Source organism: Triticum aestivum, chromosome 3D (assembly GCF_018294505.1).
Source record: "Triticum aestivum cultivar Chinese Spring chromosome 3D, IWGSC CS RefSeq v2.1, whole genome shotgun sequence".
Taxonomy (NCBI): Eukaryota; Viridiplantae; Streptophyta; class Magnoliopsida; order Poales; family Poaceae; genus Triticum; species Triticum aestivum.
This window is the reverse complement of record NC_057802.1, coordinates 473829550-473851687: the sequence shown is the minus strand read 5'-3', so window position 1 is coordinate 473851687 and position 22138 is coordinate 473829550.

Sequence of the window (22138 nt, the reverse complement as noted above, 5' to 3'; positions counted from 1 at the left end):
ATCTTCGCTTCATGCATGTACCGCCAGTATGGCTCAGGGAGGACGAGTACATTCTTCTGGAACCAGCAGCACGTCACTGTGATCAATCCACGCAAGGAGGTCGCGACAACGCCTCCACATGTGCCACATGGCTTCATGAACTGTAAGAGAGACACTGTGTAGCATGCCATTGGTATTCTAATTTACGTGTTTTGCACATACTCGAAGTACTAGTAAGGTACACGTGCATTGCACGCATCAGATTTTGCAACCAAATTATGAATAAATACCACACTATAGCATGTAAGCTCTGAGTCATATATGCCTGATGTAGCCCTTCGTTTAATTCTTATAGTTCATCTCATTCAAAATCAATTAGTTTTTATAAAAAAGCTAAGAACACGGGAATAGGAAAAACATGGGATTATAGTGGAATGTCGTCTTGAATCCTACAGGATTGTATGAGTGTTTGACTGTGCATAGAAAAAACGCAGAATTCTTTCAAAGAGGTTTGAGTGGATGGGATGTTTCCTATGAAATCTAGTGCAAATGAATCATATGGAAAAATTCCTATGGTTTACAATCCTACGAATCAAACAACCAAGATAGGAAAAATTCCTAATGATTAGAATCCTCCAAAATTCCTTTGAGAATCCTTTGAATCAAAGAAGCCCTTAATCTATTTTATGATTCATGGAATTGTGTGTTGTAAAGCATAAAGTAAAAACAAATAATGGCAATTCAACTAGAAAAAAAAGTTTGGGCAGTTATGATACGGAAGATTCTAGAACAAAAGAGAACCACTGTTGTTTTGAGGTTTGTGCATTATGCTTAAGTTCAACCATGGAGTCTGCTAGATTGTACATGTGGCAAAATCCGGTGGGGGCTAGAACATGGTGCGAGGGGCCGAGTGGAGGGAGACTATGAAGGAATGCACAAGTGTGAGATCGATATTTAGAGAGAGGGGGCAAACACGTGCGCTGTTGCGCGCAGTGGCGGAGCCATGAAAAATAAATGAGCTAGGGGGCCAAGCATTGCTAATCCTTTACGAGGAGGGTCAATTCATGAACTTAAACCATTTTTAGCAGCAATTGTCTAATGATCACATTCATATTAGCCTCGATATATAGTGATGTCAGGGGGGAGGGGGGCAGGGCCCTTACTGCCCCCTGTCTTCGCCATTGCGCACGCGTCTGAGAGATGAAGCGGAAGGCATGGATGATGAGAGGGGGACGTTGGATATATAATTAATGTGGGTGTATTAGCTATATATGTTAATCCTATATAGAGAGGTATAGATTGATCGATGTGGACGTGGGAAAGAGGGTGAGACCTCCCTGGATATATCAATTGATCGGTTTGTGTGGAAAACTATGAAAGACCTAGCTATATACACACATACATAGAGGAACATCGATCGTTGCGCATGCACACGTGAGAGATAAAGAATACCCGATATGATGGAGAGGGGGATGTGTGTGGGTGTGTGCCTTCATGGGAGACCGACCTGAAGAAAAAGATTGTATGAGTGCGATGGATAATGCCGACTGGTAGCGTGTGTGCATGCATGCACGAGAGAAAGTTAGTGGTACAATTATAAAGAGAAGACTACTGTGTGGGTGTAAAAGAATAGGTGAGGTCATAATCAATGTAAAGTTGAATTGAAATACTTGAATAAGAGATCGTGATGTTTGAAACCCATGCATGCATGAATATAATGGAGATCTGCGTGGTGTGGTTTGGAAACGAGCATGTTGTAATGTATACACATTGAACAAGGTCAAACTGATTTGAATTTGAGATACCAATGGCAGACATCATTTGGCCACGTCGCATCCGTGCATGGACACACTATTCTAATTGGAGATGATAGGCGGCTTTCGCATCACATATCTATATCTATACCCCTATATATATTATATTTTATATTTTTTTTATTGTGTGCGGGTAACTTTAACTTTGAAAGATGGTCGTTGGATGAGGCGAATCCGATGGTCCAATGATGGCAAATTTGAGCACTACTGGCCGTTGGATATCATCTAGATTCCACCAGATTTTGCCACATGTATAATCTAGAAGACTCCATGGTTGAACTTAAGCATAATGCAAAAACATCAAAACACAAGCACTTCTTATTTGTTCTAGAATCTTCCATATCAGAATTGCCCAAATGTTTTTCTACATGATTTGCCATTATTTGTTTTTACTTTATGTCTTACGACGCACAATTCCATGAATCTTAAAATAGATTAGCTTTCTTAGAAAAACTAGATGATTTTGAATGAAATGAACTATAAGAATTAAATGAACATCTACATCATGCATATATGACTCAAAGCTTGCATGCTATAATGTGGTATTTATTCATAATTTGGTTGCCAAATCTCATGCGTGCAATGCACGTGTACCTTACTCTAGTCTAAATGGTGTTTGTGTGTGTGTTGTGCGTGTTGAGGTGCAAATTGTCTTTTTTTTGGGTACACGTTAAGCTTGTTCTTCCGAAATTTCAAGCCGCGCCTTGTTATGCCGAAAATTCAAGCTAGCGTCTCTGTCGATCGTGCTGCGAAACTCCCGCCTCTTCGACCCGCGCCTTGTTAGCCCGAAATATTTAAGATATATCTTTGTCTCATTGTGCTCCGACAACTCCCTCCATCTCAACCCACGCCTTGCTATTCCGAAATTACAACGCGCGCGAAAACTCCCACCTCCTGTGAAATCCCGACACGCGAAATGCCTGTGGTACCCCTGAACCGAAAGAACTGCCTCAAATCGGTGGGGGTACTTTCGTAACTTACCCCACATTTCGGACAAGCACGTCTCTAAGCCATGGTTCCCCACTACCATCCCATCCGCCCACCCATTCGTACACCGAGGCCGCGAAAACCCGCGACGAAACCCCACACCCTGCTCCGTCTGCCACCCAGCCGGAGCCTCTTCCCCGACGATGTCGTCCACAGCAACACCTCGACGTCCCTCATCCACCGTACCAGATGAGGATCCGTCGTCGATCTCATCGTCCCGCCGGTTCAGCCACCCCGTCCTCCACCTCCAAGGAGGTGCCCCGACGTTTCCCTCGTCTTTCACGCCACCTCCATTCCCACACCGCCGTCTTCACCTGCACCACCGGAAGAGCATCATCATCACCGTTTCCTCGGATGAAGCTACGGCCTAATCGGCGCCACCAAAGAGGTTGTACACTAATCGCCGCATTTTCTTTCTGATTCGATCTCACGGTGCTGCTGGCGCTCGGTCCCGAGCCGACACGGCGCGACTCCATCCACGGCGGCGTCGCCGGCCACTTCCTCCACGGCGTCGCTCCCTCGGCGGCGATGTCCACATCAGTAGGAGCTGCTGCTGCTTTAGCTCTCACTCGCGCTGCTACTCTGCTCTTGCTCTCGGTCCCCTGCCTGGTCTGCTCTTGCTATTGCTCTTGCTCGCGCTGCTGCTCTCGCTCTTGCTCTTGCTTGTGATGCTGCTCCGATTTAGCTACACTTCAGTCGACTGAATCGACTTTTGGGTCAGTTGATTTTCAGGGGGTGGGGGGGGCTCGCCGGGGTGAAGGAAGAACCAGCCATAGCGGGGAGGGGGCTCGTCGGAGAGGTACCCCACTATCTATCTTAGGGTTCAGGATGGGGGCGGTGGTCGCCGGCGGTGGCGGAGCGTTGGCGGGGCGGTGGCGTGGGGATCACCGGAGAAAAAGCTCGGCATGGGGGGGCCTAGAGGGATGGCCGGGGCGGCGGCGGACCGGCGGTGGGGGGTGTTTCGGGGCGGCGCACCGCCGGCCGCGGGCGGCGGAGGGCTGCTGTTTGGCAGGTGGTGGCTGGCGGCTCAGGGGGTGGAGGTTGAAGATGAACCGCAGGCCCTTGATTTCGTATCCAACGACTGCAAAATCGACTGACCAGAGATGAAAAAGTCAGTCGACCGACGTGTAGCCTCACCTTGCTAGTGCGTTCAGTTTCGACAGCAAAATTCAGTTTCGACAGCAAAATTCAGTTTCGACAGTTAAGTTCAGTTTCGATAGTTAAGTTCAGTTTCAACAGTTAAATTCAGTTTCGACAGTTAAGTTCAGAGATGAGCGGCCGATGTATTTTACATCTAGCACTTTGTGGTTATGTATTTTACGTCTTGTATTAGAGATGCTATTAGAATTCCACTCAGGTTAACGTTGTTCGTTGTCTCTCTTGTCCTGCTTCAGCCTCGGCGTCGTACAACTAACCGGAGCTGCTCCAACGACGAAACCCTCCATCACAGCGGAGCAGTACCTCGGGCTCCATCTCCAGACGCCTAAGATCTTCTTCCCCTCCTCCAACAGCCAAGCCAGCCGGAGCATCCTCACCGGCCAACCCAATCACGCTGAGATCGACATGGCTTCGCCAAAGAGGTTGTACACTTGTTGCATCTCTTTTTTACTCTACATGTTATATATATTGTCCACTGAGCACTCGTAGTAATGGGAAATACGATTATTTTATCCTACTATATGACAAGTAGTGAGGGTACCAGGCAACTTAGCTATCCGTGATGGAGTCTCTTGAACGCCATCATTATTTATCTCTGCGCGTTTGAGCTGTGCATTTGTCGATGGGCCTGGGAGTTGAGCTAGTATGGCAGTGGCCTGGGTCCAAAGTAATAGAAGTAGCACAAAAACATTTTTTAGTGTAGGATTTTCCTTGCTCAAGCCTGCCTACTAGAATCGCCAGTGCTTGAAAGGAAATGTGAATGAAAAACATCGGAATTGGAAAGTTTCCTATGGTACTACTTTTCATGAATTTGGTGCAAAGGAATGGAGCAAAGGAAAACTGTAGGATTTGTTCCTTTAGTGTCTCCTTGAAAGAAAAACCGTAGGAATTCTAATTTCCACTTCTCCTCCTTTTCATATTCCTATTCATCAAGCACAAGACTAAGAGATAGTAGCATAATAGCATTATAACCGTACATTTTCTTGTGGTTTGACTTAATCTCACCATGCTTTTTTGCATCCTGTGATCTTCCAATTGTTGTGAATCAAACACCCAGATTGGCAGAAATCCTGTGTTTTTCAATTCTCTGTTTTGCATGTGCATTCCTATCCTATTCCTGTCTATTTCCTATCCCTGCATTGTTAGAATCCTCAAATTCAAACAAGCCCTTACTCAATTACTTCTGTTACAGATATGTGTCAAAGAAAACCTTCTGTGGTTTGTCCTGCTCCTGGGGCGCTGTGTTCCACCCCAGCTCAGCTGCTCCAACGACGGAAGGGTTCACCCAGCAGGGATCCGCTCTCCAGACTGTTTTTCACTGCCTCAGATCTTCTTCCCCGCCGCCGGCAGCCACGACAACTGCATTACCATCATCAACTAAGCAGATGACCTTGAGGACTACACGGGTCCGCAAGAGAGGTCGCACTCTTCCGTGTCTGCTTGCGTTATGCGTCGCTTAATATGATGACATGCTACATTATCGTCGTGTTCACCTATTAGACTTCGAGTCAGGTCCAAACTAATGCTGAAACTTGAGTTTTTAAATGGTTGTGGGGTACATATTGGGGCAGCAATCAGTACTATCTGTCTACTATCTAGTTAATCTCCGGTGTCTACTATGAGTTTCATGTTGGGTGCAAACAAACATTAAAGGAGCCTTTATCTGTATTTTTTAACTAAAGCTATTATCTGCCTGCTATCATTGGTTTTGGGTCTATCCACAGTTTGCTACCATCACTCTGGATTTGTGCATGCACACCTTACATAATCTCACTGTGTTTTACTCCTATGCATGCCAGTTATTGTACACAATGGAACTGATCATGTAGAGCAAAAGAGACGAGCCTTGCGTGCCAATAAAATTTCATGCAGACGTCGTTCCATGGTGGGCACAAAGGCAGCCCCCTCCAACCATTTCGGATCGTAATCAAGAGGAAGATAACTCTTCTGAGGGGGATTCAGAAGGAGAAGACCAGTCCTATTGACCCCATGAGGTCTTCGCTCTAACTTGGCATGCTGATGTTGGTAATATCATGCATATGGTGCCTTGCATTGCTTACTATATACATTAAAGATGTCATCTGCTTAGCTTAGACATGCTTTGTGTCAATGCCATCTGTTTAGTTTGTTTATCGTATATGTGAATCATGCAATGCCATCTTGTCTAGCCAGACATCATATATGTGAATTTTGCAATGCCACCCTGGTTAGCCAGTCATCTTATATGTGAATTATATCATGCCATCATTTTTTTATTACGTGTTAAATTTGTCAACAATTTTAGTACATTCAATTACTCTTCCTGTGCATCAGCCATTCGGCACGGTCATGGAAAAATCTGGAGTGGAAACAAGGTCTTCAGAGCAGACAATGCTATCTGACGAAGCCCATGTCTTGCTGGTTACCGATAGCTCCTCAGAGGAGGATTCAGAGACAGATGACCAGTCATATCCCCCCCCCCCCGAGGTGCATGCCCTAACTTGGCAGGGTTATGTTGCTCATATCATGTGTATGGTATCTTGCATTGCTATGTCATTTGCTTAGTTTAGACATGCTTTTAGTGTCTAATTACCATATATGTGAATTATGCAATGCCATCTTGTTGCAAGACATTATATATGTTAATTATGCAATGTTATCTTGTTGCAAGGCATTATGTATGTGAATTATGCAATGCATGCTGTTTAGGCAAGCATCATATATGTGAATTATATCATGCCGTCCTTTTTTTTGTATTTCTCATTGCTTTTGTCGACAATGTTTGTATATTCAACTGCTCTTCCTGTGCATCAGCCATTTGAATTGGTGATGGAGAAATCTGGAGTGAAAACAAGGTCTTCAGAGCAGACAATGCTACCCGCTGAAGCAGATATCTTGCTGGCTACAGATAGCTCTTCGGAGGAGGATTCAGAGGCAGATGACCAGTCCTATTATCCCCCTTAGGTGTATGCTCAAACTTGGCAGGGTTATATTACTCATATAATGCATATGTTGTATTGCAATGCTTAGTTTTTACATCATATACACAATATTGAATGCCATCTCCTTAGTTGACACATCATATATGCGATTGCCCTCTGCTCACTTCCTTAGTAATAAATCATATATTTGAATTATGTCATGCCATGATGTTTACATAGACAGCATGTATCTGAATTATGGCATGCCAACCCATTTTCTAAAGACATAATATAGTTATATCATCTCATCCTGTTTACATAGTCATCATATTTTAAATTATGTCATTCTATCCGTGAATTATATCATGCCATCATGTTTCCATCAACGGCATGTTTGTGATTTATGGCATGCCAACCACTTTAATAGACACATCGTATAGTTATATCCTGTCATCCTGTTTACATAGTCATCATGTCATTCTATCCTGTTTAGTTAGCCATCATACATGTGAAATTGTGTCATGCTATCCTGTTTAATTAGCCATCATATATGTGAAATTATGTCCTGCTATTCTGTTTGCTTAGACAACATAAATGTGAATTATTTCATGCCCTGTTTTCTTCCCTACTATACATTGCACCTGTCTATCTTACAATGTCTGTACATTCAATTACTTTTCTTGTTTATCAGCCATTTCAATTGGAGGGAGTGATGGCAGTATCTGTGGGAGTAAAAACACGGTCTTCAGAAAAGATCGTGCTACGTGTCAATGCAGATAGAACTACTGTTGTACTTGCCCAAGAACCAGCCCCACCACACATAACCCACACTCATGCAGATTGTACCCCTACCCAGTTGGACAGAGAACCAGCTACACCCCTTCTAACCCTAACCCCAGTAGATAGACACCCAGTTCCCATTGACACAGCACCGTCTCCACCACAGAGCACCCAAACACGAGCAGTTAGTAAGGCAACTGCAGTGCCCAAATCACGAGGACCACCACTCCGAACCTGAAGTCAACGCTTAAAGCAGAAGAAGAATTGTTCTCAGGTCAGGTTCCGTAGCTATGGTTCATACAACTTTGCTGTTGCATCACTGTATTTACTGATACCAACTAATTTCAAATTTGAAGGATGCAATTGAAACTCCAATGGCGCAACAGGTATGTTTTAAACCTGTTTCTTCAACGTGTTTGGTTGTTTGTTGTTGTAACTTGCTCTATGTTGATTTCAGTTTCAATTGAATAAACAGTTATGTTCTCATGCCATGCACATTACAAGTGTTGTTATTGCTGTGTAGTTTCCCACACTTATATTCTGTCTATGCTGCTTTGTCTTAAATAGATATGATTCGAACTGTATCTATCTTGATTTGGCAACATGAACTAGAATGATATAGACCATACAGTGACCATACTACATAGATATATGTTTGTTTCATGATGTTATCCTGTCCACCTTACTACTGAACTGGTTTACCAAAATGAGTTTCATATACTACATTGTAAACCTGAGATGTGTTTGTTTGTTTCTCTTTTAGAACGCGGATAAAATATTGGAGAAGAGTACCCTGTTATGCAATGGTAAAGGAAGTAATGCAGATAAGGTTCAAGATAGTGAGACATCCCTGTTGGTCTCCAAGAAAGCTGATAAAAACTATATTAAAGACACTGAGACAACCCCAAAGTCCTGTCTTGATGTAGTGTTCGAGTTACTGGTACCACTGCTGGCACCAGCTCTTCGAACTTGTTGCCTGAATCAGTTCGGCTTCTTGAGTCTCAACTTCAAGTTGAAAGATATCGATCAGATGTTATGCGACAGGAAGCCGAAGGACTGAGGAAGTCCCTGCAGAATTCAGATGCATACTTTCTGGTGCAACAGCAAGCGCTGGAGAACTTAAGCGCCAAACAAGAGAAAGTTAATAAGCTTGCTAAGCATCTTGCCAGCATTATGGGTACCCAGGATATTGTTTCTTGAGCTCTTCTGAAGTGGTTTCAGTTCTAGACTTGTTTTGCTGCGGCGTTTATATGCTGCTGTGTTCCCTATATTTGCACTGGTAGCGAACTTTGATGCCCAGTGGATGTAATATGTGTAATAGCCGTGATAGCCTAGTGTAAGTTGCTTGCTTATTTATTTCCTTGTTGTCTTGTTTATTTGTTTGCTTGTAGTCAGTGCAGTTCTTTTTTGCGGTTTGCTAGTGGCTGCAATAACCTATTTTTTAAAACTAGGCCACAATAACCATGGGCTAATATTTACTGTAGTGACACTAGGCCTCCTACGGGCCGTAGAAACAGTGGGCCTTCTACGGGCCGTAGAAACAGTGGGCCTTCTATGGGCCGTAGAAACAGTGGGCCTTCTACGGGACGTAGAAACAGTGGGCCTTCTACGGGCCGTAGAAACAATGGGCCTTCTACGGGCCGTATCATCAATGGGCCTTATATGGGCCGTATGATCGATTGGCCAAACATGGGCCAAACAGACTGCATTCTGGCCGTAAACGGGCTAGAGTTGGAATCGTCCGTTCATGGGCTGACCATAACGGGCCATCGTTAATAGGCCGTATTTGATAACGCTATGAAAACGACCCAACGTATTAACGGACCACAAACGGGCCGACTGTAATCACGGGCTGAATTTGGCCCACAAGCAGAAAACGACAGTAACGGGCCGTAAGTAAACGAATGCTGGAAAATAGCCCAAGAATAAATGGGCTCTGAGAAGGCCGAAAGATAACATGGGCTGGAAACGGCCCAATGGAATAACAGGCCGTTAATGGGTATAAAGTGATACACTGTTCTTTACGGGCCAGTTTCACCACGGGCCGTTAATGGGTGTAAAGTGATACACTGTTCAGTACGGGCCAGTTTCACCACAGGCCGTTAATAGGCCAAGAGTTACATAGGGCCTCATATGGGCCGAAAGACGTCATGGGCCATACATGGGCCAGAAGTGAAAACGGGCTGGAATCATATTGGATGGCCCAGATGACGCTACTAGGCCTAATTCGAATAGGGCGTAACGGGCCTTGGGTTAGCGGGCTGTAAATGGGCTATATTCGAACAGGCCGTTAACAGGCTTTCCATGGGCCGGCCTGCCACCTTTTGACCAAGTCAAACGGGCCGGCCTTTTCACAGGAATGGGCCTCTGTTGGGCCGTGCCACATGTCGACGTATCATAGGTGCCTTCTGTCAAATGAGTGAATGACATCTGTCCCAGCGATGAGCCGACACGTGTTTCCTCCAGCCAATGATGATTTTACATGTGGAAAATCCCCATTGGTCGGGGCTGTTAACGGGTTATCGGATCCAAAACCTGACCTGATAGCTTAACGGCGTTCCGTTACGGTGGATGCCACGTGTCGGTCACCCTTGACGAAAGCACTTCTGTGACGCGCGATTTATCGTCATGGAAGTGGACACTTCCGTGATGATAATTTTGGTAATGTCATGGAACACTTCTACGACAGCACAGGTATGACTATCTTGATTCTGTCATAAATTTGTCATGGATGTACATGCATGACAAAAAACGCGACCTACTGTGACAAACACGTATCATCACGGAAGTGTTTTTTTTTGTAGTGTGGGTTGTCCCCACCTGGTGGCCCCGCAGACCCTGAAACCGACGCTATAAAATCCAATTTTCCAGAAAAAAATCAGGGAGAATGAATTATCACGATCCACGAGACGGAGCCGCCTTCACCTCCTGTTCTTCATCAGGAGGCCAGATCTGGAGTCGTTTGCGGCTCCGGAGAGGGGGATCTTCGCTCTTCATCATCACCAACCCTTCTCCATCGCCAATTCCATGATCCTCCCCACCGGGAGTGCGTAATTCCTTCGTAGGCTCGCTGGTCGGTGAGGAGTTGGATGAGATTCATCATGTAATCAAGTTAGTTTTGTTAGGGCTTGATCCCTAGTATCCACTATGTTCTGAGATTGATGTTGCTATGAATTTGCCATGCTTAATGCTAGTCACTTTGGGCCCGGGTGCCATGATTTGAGATCTGAACCGTTTATGTTATCACAATTATATACATCTTCTAGATACGATCTTGCAATTTATAGTCACCTACTATGTGTTATGATCCGGCAACCCCGGAGTGACAATAGTCAGGACCACTCCCGATGATGACCGTAGTTTGAGGAGTTCATGTATTCATCGTGTGATAATGCTTTGTTTCGGTTCTCTATTAAAAGGTGGCCTTAATATCCCTTAGTTTCCAATATGGACCCCGCTGCCACGGGAGGGTAGGACAAAAGATGTCATGCAAGTTCTTTCCATAAGCACGTATGACTATTTACGGAATACATGCCTACATTATATTTATGAACTGGAGCTAGTGCCGTATCGCCCTAGGTTATGACTGTCACATGATGAATATCATACAACAAATTACCGATCCAATGCCTACGAATTTATCTTATATTGTTTCTGCTAAGTTACTACTGCTGATGTTACTGTTGCACTTGCTACAAAATTACTGCTATCACTATTACCGTTACCATTGCTACTGCTATCACTATTATCAAAACTATCATACTACTTTGCTACTGATCGCTTTGCTATAGATAATTAATCTCCAGGTGTCGTTGAATTGACAACTCAGCTACTAATACCTTCAAATATTCTTTGGCTCCCCTTGTGTCGAATCTATAAATTTGGGTTGAATACTGTACCCTCAAAAATTGTTGCGATCCCCTATACTTGTGGGTTATCAATAATATATCTAATCATGGCATGAATATTAAGACATAAGTGATTCAAAGCTATAGTCTATAGTTTGACATAAAGACATCAATACTCAGGCATCCCAACGAACAATCATGTCTTTCAAAATATCAACGCTAAAGAAAGCACTACAAGAAAAAGAGACATCCGTGACATTTTGGGCCGAACAAAAAAATTTCTGTCATACATATGACACTTCTATGACGATAATTGTGAAAAAACCCGGTATCATCATAGATGTGGTGGGCTCCTACTTCTATGACAAAAAATCATGACAGAAAATGGGCTTTTCGTCCTGGGCGGGCCGGAGACGCAGCTGCATGACATTCTTTGGGCCGTCCATGACGGAAAAAACCATGGTAGAAGCGAGGGGGAGGAAAATTTCGGGGAGTTCCCGGTTACGGTGGGAGGTCGGGGGCCGAGCGATGCGCGTTTCTCTCGTACACGTACGCGCGTGTGTGCGAGGCGTTGGCTCTAACTGAACCCGAGCGAGGCGTTGGGCTCTAACTGAACCCGAGCGATTGCACTGCAGGCTACGCGTTACTGAACCCGAGCGATCGATCGATGGCTGTTAACTGAACCCGCCCGTGGAGGGGTGGTTGAACAGGACTCTGTGGTGTGGAGGGCTGGATGAACAGTAGACGGTGGAGGGGTGGTTGAACAGGACCCCGTGGTGTGGAGGGCTGGATGAACAGTAGACGGTGGAGGAGTGGTTGAATAGTAGCCGGTGGAGTAGCACGCGGTGGAGGCTGGATGAACAGGAGCCCGTGGAGGCTGGAGGAGGTCGACGGTGGAGATGAACAGCATCCCATGGAGTCCTGTTTTGCGGTACGCCACACCCCTCCCGATCAATAGGACCCCCGTTTCGACCGTAGCGCTCCAACACAAGTCCGTTTCCTCCGTTTTGCGGTACGCCACACCCCTCCCGATCAACAGGACCCCCGTTTCGACCGTAGGAGGTCCGTTTCCTCCGTTTTGCGGTACGCCAGACCCCTCCCGATGAACAGGATCCCGTTTTGAACGTGGCCGGTCAAACACAAGGCCGTTTCCTCTGTTTTGCGGTACGCCAGGCCTCGTTTCCATCACCTGTTCCGTCCAAGCCCTCCTGATGAACACGACCACGCATTCCGTTCCGACCCAGCTGGTTGGCTCCCACGCATTCCGTTGCCTCCCGATGAACACGACGCATTCCGTTGCCTCCCCATGAACACGACGCATTCCGTTGCCTCCCCATGAACACGACGCATTCCGTTGCCTCCCATGAACACGACGACGACGCTGTTTCTCCATTCCGACCCAGCCATGTACACGAGCCCTGGTCGTACGTATGCGCGAGTAGGCGTTCGAGACCCTGCCCGTATGTACGTACGTGGCCGTATTTTCTTTCTTGCACCTTGGCCGCTGTATGTACATGTACATGCTACGTGCGCGCCTCTACTACGACACGTACGCGCCTCTACTATGACACGTGTGCGCCTCTACATCGACCAGTATATATGTACGTACGCGTTTGCGACCAGAATGCCAACACTACTACGCTTCGACCAGGTGGGTCCCGACTGTCAGGCACTTCCTTGCCTGCGAAGATGTAGCTGGTGGGTCCCAACAGTCAGGGGGGCGAATCGTTTTTTTGCCCAGACGCACTTCCTTGCGTGCGAAGGTGTAGCTGCTGGGTCCCAGCAGTCAGGGGGGATCGTTTTGTTTTTTTTTGCCCGGACGCACTTCCTTGCGTGCGAAGATGTAGCTGGTGGGTCCCAGGAGTCAGGGGGCGAATTATTTTTTTTCGGATGCACTTCCTTGCGTGCGAAGATGTAGCTGGTGGGTCCCAGCAGTCAAGGGGAAATGTTTTTTTCGCGAAATACGGTGCCCCGTCCGGTGGGTCCCCGCTGTCAGGTGGAGGAATAATTATTTTGTGCGTAATAAGGAGGCACTTCCTTGCTGCGGCCGTGGACCCAGCTGTCAGCCTCTCCACGTACAGTCCACGTCCGATGGAAGCCATTCCTTGACCACATTGACCACGCCGCGCCGAGAGCACCAGGGCGGTGGACGTCGGCGAGGCCTAGGAAGGGGACGACGCAGAGCCGGGGAAGACACGGCAGTGGATGCCCACGCGTAGTGGAGTATGAGGGTTCACTCGTTCAGCTGCGGTGTGAGGCTGCCGTCGCCGCAGAATAACGGGGCGTGTGGGTGCGTAGAGGGATGGCCTGGCCAGCGGTGGGAGTAGTTGGGGGCGGTGAGGCCTCCGCGGCATCACAGCCGGCCACAGGCGGCAAGAGCAGGCGGCACGACCGGTGCTGCTTTGCGCGGCGGGAGCAAGAAGACCAGAGGTTGAAGAAGCACTACGGCCGTTGGATGGACATCGTACGGTCACTAGAGCTAGAATCATTCATATATTGACTAAAGTTGACAAAGGCCTCTGTCCCAGTCAACTTAGTAGGCCCACAAGTCAGCCTCCCACCAAGGTGGGTCCTAGCTAGCAGGGGGTATTCATTTTTTGTGCGTAATAAGGAGGCACTTCCGGTGGGTCCGAGCTGACAACGGGGGGGACGTTTTTTTCGCGAAATACGGTGGCCCGTCCTATGGGTCCCAGCAGTCAGGGGGAAACGTTTTTTTCATGAAATACTGGTGGCCCGTCCGGTGGGTCCCTGCTGTTAGGTGGAGGAATAATTATTTTCCGCGTAATAAGGAGGCACTTCCTTGCGGCTGCCGTGGACCCAGCTGTCAGCGTCTCCACGTACAGTACTCTTCCGATGGAAGTCAGTCGTTGACCACATTGACCACGCCGTGCCGAGAGCACCACGACGGTGGACGACGGCGAGGCCTTGGAAGGGGATGACGCGGAGCCGGGGAAGACGCGGCAGTGGAAGCCCGTGCGGAGAGGAGTACGAGGGTTCACCGGTTCGGCTACAGTGTGAGGCTGCCATCGCCGCAGAATAATAGGGGGTGTGGGTGAGTAGAAGGATGCCCTGGCCAGCGGTGGGAGTAGTAGGGGTACTGAGGCCTGCGCGGCAGCACAGCCGGCCACGGGAGGCGGGAGTAGGCGGTCCCGCCGGCGCTGCTTTGGCGGCTGGAGCAAGAAGATCAGAGATTGAAGAAACACGACGGCCGTTGGATTGACATCCAACGGTTACGTCTGCTAGAATCGTTTGTTGACGTATATAATAACTAAAAAAATGTTGCATACGCGTCAACTAAACAGGCCCACAAGTCAGACCACTCCCTCTTTTTTTAATAATTTATATATAGCTCATGGCAACTTATTATGCAATTTATTGCAGTCGTTTTTTTGGTTGGCCAGGGCCAATTTCGCAGATTTCTGTGGGTTCCAAACTATTTTTAAAACCGAAATGTTGAGCCAGATTTAAAGTACTTTGAAGATATATTTAGATTAGGTTAATGCCCAGTGAAATAGGAATCTGAAAATGTGAAAAAATTCAGAAATTATAAAGTAATTGCCAATTTGTCATCTGTTTTTATATTTACAACCCATTTCATATTAATTTCCAGATTTGCAGGCGTCTTGAAAGAGTTGCAGCCCATCAGGGCATAGAAAAATAAGTAGGCCTGGATTGGGTATTCTTCAGAAAAAATAAACTGGGCTCATTTTCACAAAGAAAAAATAGCTGGGCTGGTCACGTGGTGATCATAAAATATAAGCCTGGGCTAGACGGGCCACAACAGCCCAGTTCAAACCCTGCTCCGTCTCAACAATACCAAACAAAAAAATACTGCTCGAGTAGCTACGTCCCAGGTGTCAGCCGATCTTGTGTTGTTCTCTTATCTATTGACTATATACGCTCAGAATGTCGTGGGTCCCAGATGTCAGGAAAACACTAGGAGGAAGCATTTTATTTTTCCATACACTGACGTGGTGGGCCCCTACTGTCATCCTCTCCACGTACTTCTGCCGATTCCTGTTGTTTATTGACCATGTTGACAACGCGAGAGGGCGGTGCCGCGGCGAGCGCACCAAAGCGCGCGGAGGACGTCGGCGTTAACGATTTAGGAGACGGTGGGGCGGCGATGCGTGCGCTGAGGCGCAGCCAGCCGTGGGAGGCGGAAGCAGGCGGCCCCGCCGGCGCTGGTTTGGTTTTGGCGGCTGGAGGAAGACAGGACTGAAGAAACACGACAGACTGTAAAAGCAGCAGGAGTACTTAACAACCTTAACTGAAACCAGCAGGGGCACTTAACAACCAAAGCTGAAAGCAACGTGGTCAATAAACAGGATATTTGCTTTAGAGCCATGGAAAAGCATGAACATAATCTTCTGTCCTATTCTCCAAGATGGACGGGCCTTCATTATTTGAGACCACGCATGAATAAGTATCTTTTCACCTCCAAGGGGAATTGAGTAGGTCGACATAAACATCATGTTGTGACCAAGCGCAAGTCTGACCCGACCATGGTCAGGCATCTGTATAGGAACAATAGAACTCGGCAGTTCCTGTTTCAAGAAGATCACAGCTGTAAAACTGTGTATAAGCAATAGTTTAGGAACAACATATATAACAGAAAACAGCTCGTACCATATGTTTCTCGACACAGTTGGACCTGTTCAACGAGTGCAGCAGTGGCACACATATCCCACGTGGCCTTCCACCATTGAAATGCCCCACAAGGACCTCAAGACGATCAATAAAGTGTAGGAACTTGTGGATGTCGATCCAGTCAACTTCAGTGCCATTAGTAACAGCCGAGTTATTACAGAGTAACAAACGAGCAGACTGCTTAACTCTGAAAAAACCTACACGTGCCACCAATTATAAGAAAATATTAGTTAGAAGTAGCATCTTCGTGAGAGATTTGTTGCTACTTCTAAAGTTAAATTGTGATTAGTTAGACAGAATAGGTGGATTAAGAAGTAATCGAGGCAACAAGTAAGAACCAGATAGAAAACTAGCATGGATGAACAATTGGAACAACGTCGGGGTGGAAGATCGTAGTGAAGATGAGACCAGGTTCTGCTATTTCCATCAACATTCGTGCGCCAACTTTCAGTCCGTAACACTTGAGAAAGTTTATCCAAGTTCGGCCATAAAAAAAGCAGCGATCTTCTTGGTTCATGAACCCAACTCAGAACTTATATCCATGGCTTGTCTTCACTGTGACCATTAAACTAGTGTATTCAGTTATGGCAAGGCCGAGCATCTTGAGTACATGTGTTCTGGCAGAGCAAATAATACACTACAGGAAAAATAATATGAGAACACAGCATGTTCAAAAAAACCCCACCCTCCCGGATAGAAAAGAGGATTCTAGGAACATACTGTGCGCGTTTCAAAATGCTGTGTTAGGATGAGAAGGAACAAGTGTGGTGTCTCGCCGAGGGCGCAGAAACCTGTAGGGTACTCGCACTTTGGGCACTGCAAATGAAACACACTAGATTCAGTAGGAAGAAAAATGCATCAACGGCGGCGGCTGCCATCCTAGGATTACCTGCGAGCAAGGGACTTGGATTTATCGGGGATGGATGAATAATTCGTACCTGGTTCTCCATGAGAAAACCCTATGCAATCGCCGAGAGGGGGTTTTCTCTGAACAAGCAGACGAGGGAGAAGGGGATTCAGGCCCAGTGATATATTGCCGCTTCGTCCGTCCAGCATACTGCTAAAGCTGGAAAGGGGGGTTTGTGATTTGACGGCTCATTGGGCATTACTGCGGCGCTACGACCGGGGTGTGTCTACCGTGAAGTTGTGCACTCTAATTTGTGCATATGGCATGTGGACCCCGTAGCCGGTTGCCCCACATATTAGCGAAAGGAAGTAGAAAGACAGGAGTAACTAGTTACACATAAATATATTTTTTGACAGAGAGATACTCCCTCTGCAAAGAAATATACAAATCTTTTATATCACAGGCTCACCTTGCCGAGAAATATACTCCCTCTGCAACGCACGGGCATTATGGGGGTTCAGCTTTTTTATGGGGGTTCAGCTGAGAATATAATACTCAGATAGGCTCACGGTTCTGGACTTTGGGCCGCAGGCCGACCCTGCATGTTTGGGGGGCCATGTGTTCTACCTCAACGCTTTTCATATTGCAAGCGGTCAGTACGTCGATGGTTTTAGATGATGTCGCAAGGCGAATACACAAAATTGAATAAAGCACGGCAGCTGTTGGAATGAAATCGAACGACAGTTCCTAACCAGCAATCAGAGATGCAATTCTATCAACGATATACCATGTGATAAAAAATACTGTCGTACTACTTATACACACAGGACACTTGTTTCACCATGCCAGATTATTACATCAAAATCTCTCGGAGGATAGATCAGTTCGGCAGTTGCGTGCTGCTACTGAAGAATTTCAAAGTTGATTTGGACCAGCTCTCCTTGCCGAGAAAGTTCGATTTTGACATCATCCCCTACCGCAAGATATGATTTAGATTTGAACCTTGACCATTCTATAGCATCAATCATCATGCGACCGTCCTTTGTACTTACGGTATATTGAGCAGGTTCATTCACACCAAGGCTGCGCATGGTAAGAGAAACTTGGCCGCGGTCGCCCGGATTGTTGAACGACTGCCTCGTTGCTCTAGGAATTCTCTGTTTGCAAACAAGAAGACATATCCAAACAGTTAGATCAACACAGTGAATCATGTGAAACAACATGGAAAGAAAAAAGAACAAAGCACTTGGGCGGCCAATGCTTACCAAGAAGGTGGACATGTCGGTTTTTGTAAGGACTTTGGTATATGAAGTGCGAACTGCAGCCCAGTCTGTTGCCGGTACAACTGCATGGGCCGGAGCAGATGCAAGTGCAAGTGTTGGTGCAGGTGCCGAAGCCGCTGCTGCTGCTGCCGGAGATGGTGCTCCTTGTAGAGCTGGTGCCAGTGTCGGAGCAGGTGCCAGTGTTGATGCCCGATCCTCCGGTAGATCCGACTGATCTGCTGACGCGGTCGGTGCCGAATCCTTAGCTGGATCAGACTGAGCTGCTGCCACTGTCAGTGCTAGAGCAACTGCCGGTACTCGATCTGTGCGAGACAGCGACGATCGTGTCTGGTCTGCTATGATCAGCTTTCTAACTTGACTAGGATCCGTGACCGTGATCCAGTTTTTTCTTCATTTCTTTTAAACGCGAGAAGGACTAATTGTGGCGTTTTTGTTAAACCAAACTGCAGTTCATCATAGGGATTCAGCTTGTACTCAGACAACAGACTGATCCAATTTTTTCTAGTAATATAAGTGATGGACAGTGCCTTCATTACCGACACGACATAAGAAGTGAAACCTGCAAAAATAGTCATCGTAGAGCAAACCAAACGGTTTATTCTGTGATGAATGTCACATGGCAAAACCTGCATCGTAAAATTGCAGGAAAAGAAAGGAAACATGACATTAAATCAATAAGATTTAGATAGTAAATCAAAAAGTTTTACTTGATGTGACACGAGTGAATCCTTACCAGGAAATCACTATGTGAAGTACTAAACAGAAGATTGATCGTCCAACTATGCATGGCATGCAGGGGCCCCGCCTACTCCCACAAGCAGGACAGTCCAAAGGTCGTGACAAATCGTATGGACTGAACATCCATGGGACTGGAAATCCTGGTGGGTGCGATACACCCTGCAATGCATACAGATATTGGAGTGTAACCATAATTGATAAACCGTCCTCACAAAAAATATGATCTGGATACTTCAAAATATACAGACTGAATTGAGTGGACAGACATTAACATAGACCGTTCACACACCAAAAGCGGCAGTACTAATAAACAATACAGGGTTCACAAACACAAATCAAGTACTGAACAATAGTACTTACTACAGACAAGCAAAGTTGCACTAACTAAACTCTGCAGACTATTTCTTGCCACCGACCTACGGGATGAACCCCGCATAACTGACTAGGCCATGGACTTCGTGTGAGATGTCTACATGCACCATCACCATCTTGTCAACCTTGGAGAACCTAACAGAGTGGTCTTTCCACTCATAAACATGATGATGAAGACAGGCCGCATCAGATTTGTTGGGAAGCTTTACAAGAACCACACCCTTCATAATCGAAGGCACAGCCAGGAAATTGTTGTGGTCAAGTACAGCCTCGAGAACACGCCTGACAACAATGCTACAGGAAAACACTAGTTCAGGACACGTGGCGACAAGGACACAGTAGCTGGATAGTTCAGCAGTAGAACTCATCATCAGGTCTTCCAGTTCACATGGTATGACTTTGAGAACTTCATCTCCACCGCGGACCTGGTTCTAATTCAAACAGAAACCATATTTTATTACTACCTCCGTTCAGAAATATAAGATGATTTTCGATATTATACTCCATATATGACTACATATACGCATAGAAATGAGTGAACAAAGACACTAGAACATGTCTTCAAAGGCATGAGAGCAGAGGGATTACAAGCAATATCCATAACACAAGTTACTGAGGCAAATATACCCTCTTAAAAGGTAGCATTGATGTTCATAAAGTACTCCCTCCGTCCCAAAATTCTTGTCTTAGATTTGTCTAGATACGGATGTATCAAGTCACATTTTAGTATTAGATACATCCGTATCTAGACAAATCTAAGACAAGAAATTTGGGACAGAGGGAGTAGTTGAAAGTAATCTATAAGAAATCAGTGTCAACCTCTCGCATGTTTTGGTCAAAAGAGGAATTTAGAACCGTCATTTGGCACACTAAAATCACATGCAAGATCACCTAGAAAGTTGTACTACCAGTACTAGTACTGCGTGTTAGATGAAAAAACACGATCAAGATCGAGAAAAAGATCGTCAACAAGAGACATTACCTGGACTTGCTTAATGAGGGATCCCGGAGAGGGGGGCTTGGACAGGGCGATGGCTTTGAGCTTGTCTGCGGTAGTCTCGGCGGGGTGCTTGCCTTCTTCGTACCATGAGCCTCGACAGTTTTGGCCAGAGCCATAGACATCACGTCGGCCGGTGCTCCGGCGTCCATCCAAGAGAGGAAGCTGAGAGAGAAGAGTGAAAGGAGGAACGAGATGAGGGAGAAGTGAAGCGAGTGGGGGTTTTCTTCAAGAGAGGAAGCTGAGAGAGAAGAGTGAAATGATGGTTGCTTCGTCCGTCCAACTTACTGCTGGAAAGGAGGGGGTTTTGTGATTTGATGGCTCATTGGGCATTACTGCGGCGGTTCGATCGGGATAGTCTACCGTCACTCTACTACGGAGTAATTTAGTGCATGGCTAGTGGACCCAGGTGCTGGCTGTCCCACACATCGGCGAAAGTGAGTAATTTAGTGCATGGCTGGAGGAGGATCCACATGGTAGAGCGTGTCCACTGTTTTTCTGAAGAAAAAAATGATTACAGCAAGCGTTTCCACTCTTACGACGGAGGAGTGCGAAACACGGCAGCCACTTGAACATACACAGTGCTCCTACTACTAGGCATGTGCAGTGGTTCATACGTCAGTACTACACAATCTTTTTGCTAGTGTAGTAAGATATGAGGATAACAAATGATGTTGTGTGCATGTCAACTACTCCTATATGTAACATAGTACCGCTTTTTCGACTGTCCGGTCAAGAATGAACGGTGAGATCAATGTTAACAGATCTAGGTCCACAGCGCACGGAGAGTACGGTGCTACAGTACTCCACGAAACATGAACCATATGAAGCACGAATAGTGTTAGGCAGGGTGTATGAAGGGTGCACGGGATGGGAGAAAAAGTTCCCTTCTCGACCCACTTTTGGGTGTTTGGCAGAGTGGATGAAGGGTGCATGAGTTCACACTAGTAGGTTGAAAAAATACACGAAGAGGAAACAACTATATTGAGATGAGAATGCAACCGAACACACCCACACGCTTTGTGCTATAGTGACTGATCTGCACCGTCTGAGTTTGATCCAACGGTCATGTTGCGCCGAGACATGGACATGCCCATGCAGAGGGCGCCTAAACACCACCGAAGTCCCTCAGCTTCTCGAGGCGCACGACGTTGGTGATGCAGGGTGCAACCGCCCGCAGAGCCCGCTCCCGGTCGACGGGAGCCAGCTCGTCAAAGACGGCATCCAATGGCACAAATGGATTCCGGTGACGGAGCCCTGAAAGGATTCGCCCGGCAACGGCAACGGCAGCCCGCAACCCCTCCTTGTCCAGCTCAGCCCCCACCATCGCGCGGAGACCGCTCAGCTCCTCGGAGATATAGGTGAAGAAGGAGACCAGGTCAGGAAGCCGCAGCTCGTTGAAGTCGATCGGGTGGTCGAACGGGTTTAGCCCGACGGCCGGCATTGTCGCGCAGGCACGACGGTAGGCATCGCGCAGCCGCAACACGTGCGTGGCAACTTGGTTCACCATGTGGCTGAGGCGATCCTGGACCTCGTCACGATCGGCCCGCTCGCACTCCAGCCGGCTCCCCTGACGGCCTATCGTATCTCCCGCTTTCTGCAGCAACGCCGCCGATGCCTCGAGCATCTTTGTGGTGGACGCCTGCCGCTTTTGAAGCTCCGTGAACTCCCGCACATAACGGAGGAGCATGGCACTCCTCTCCTCCTTGAGGTCACGAAGCTCCACGTCCTTGGCCCTGAGCTCCGCATCCTTGACATGGAGCTCCTGTGTGAGGCGCCTCACCT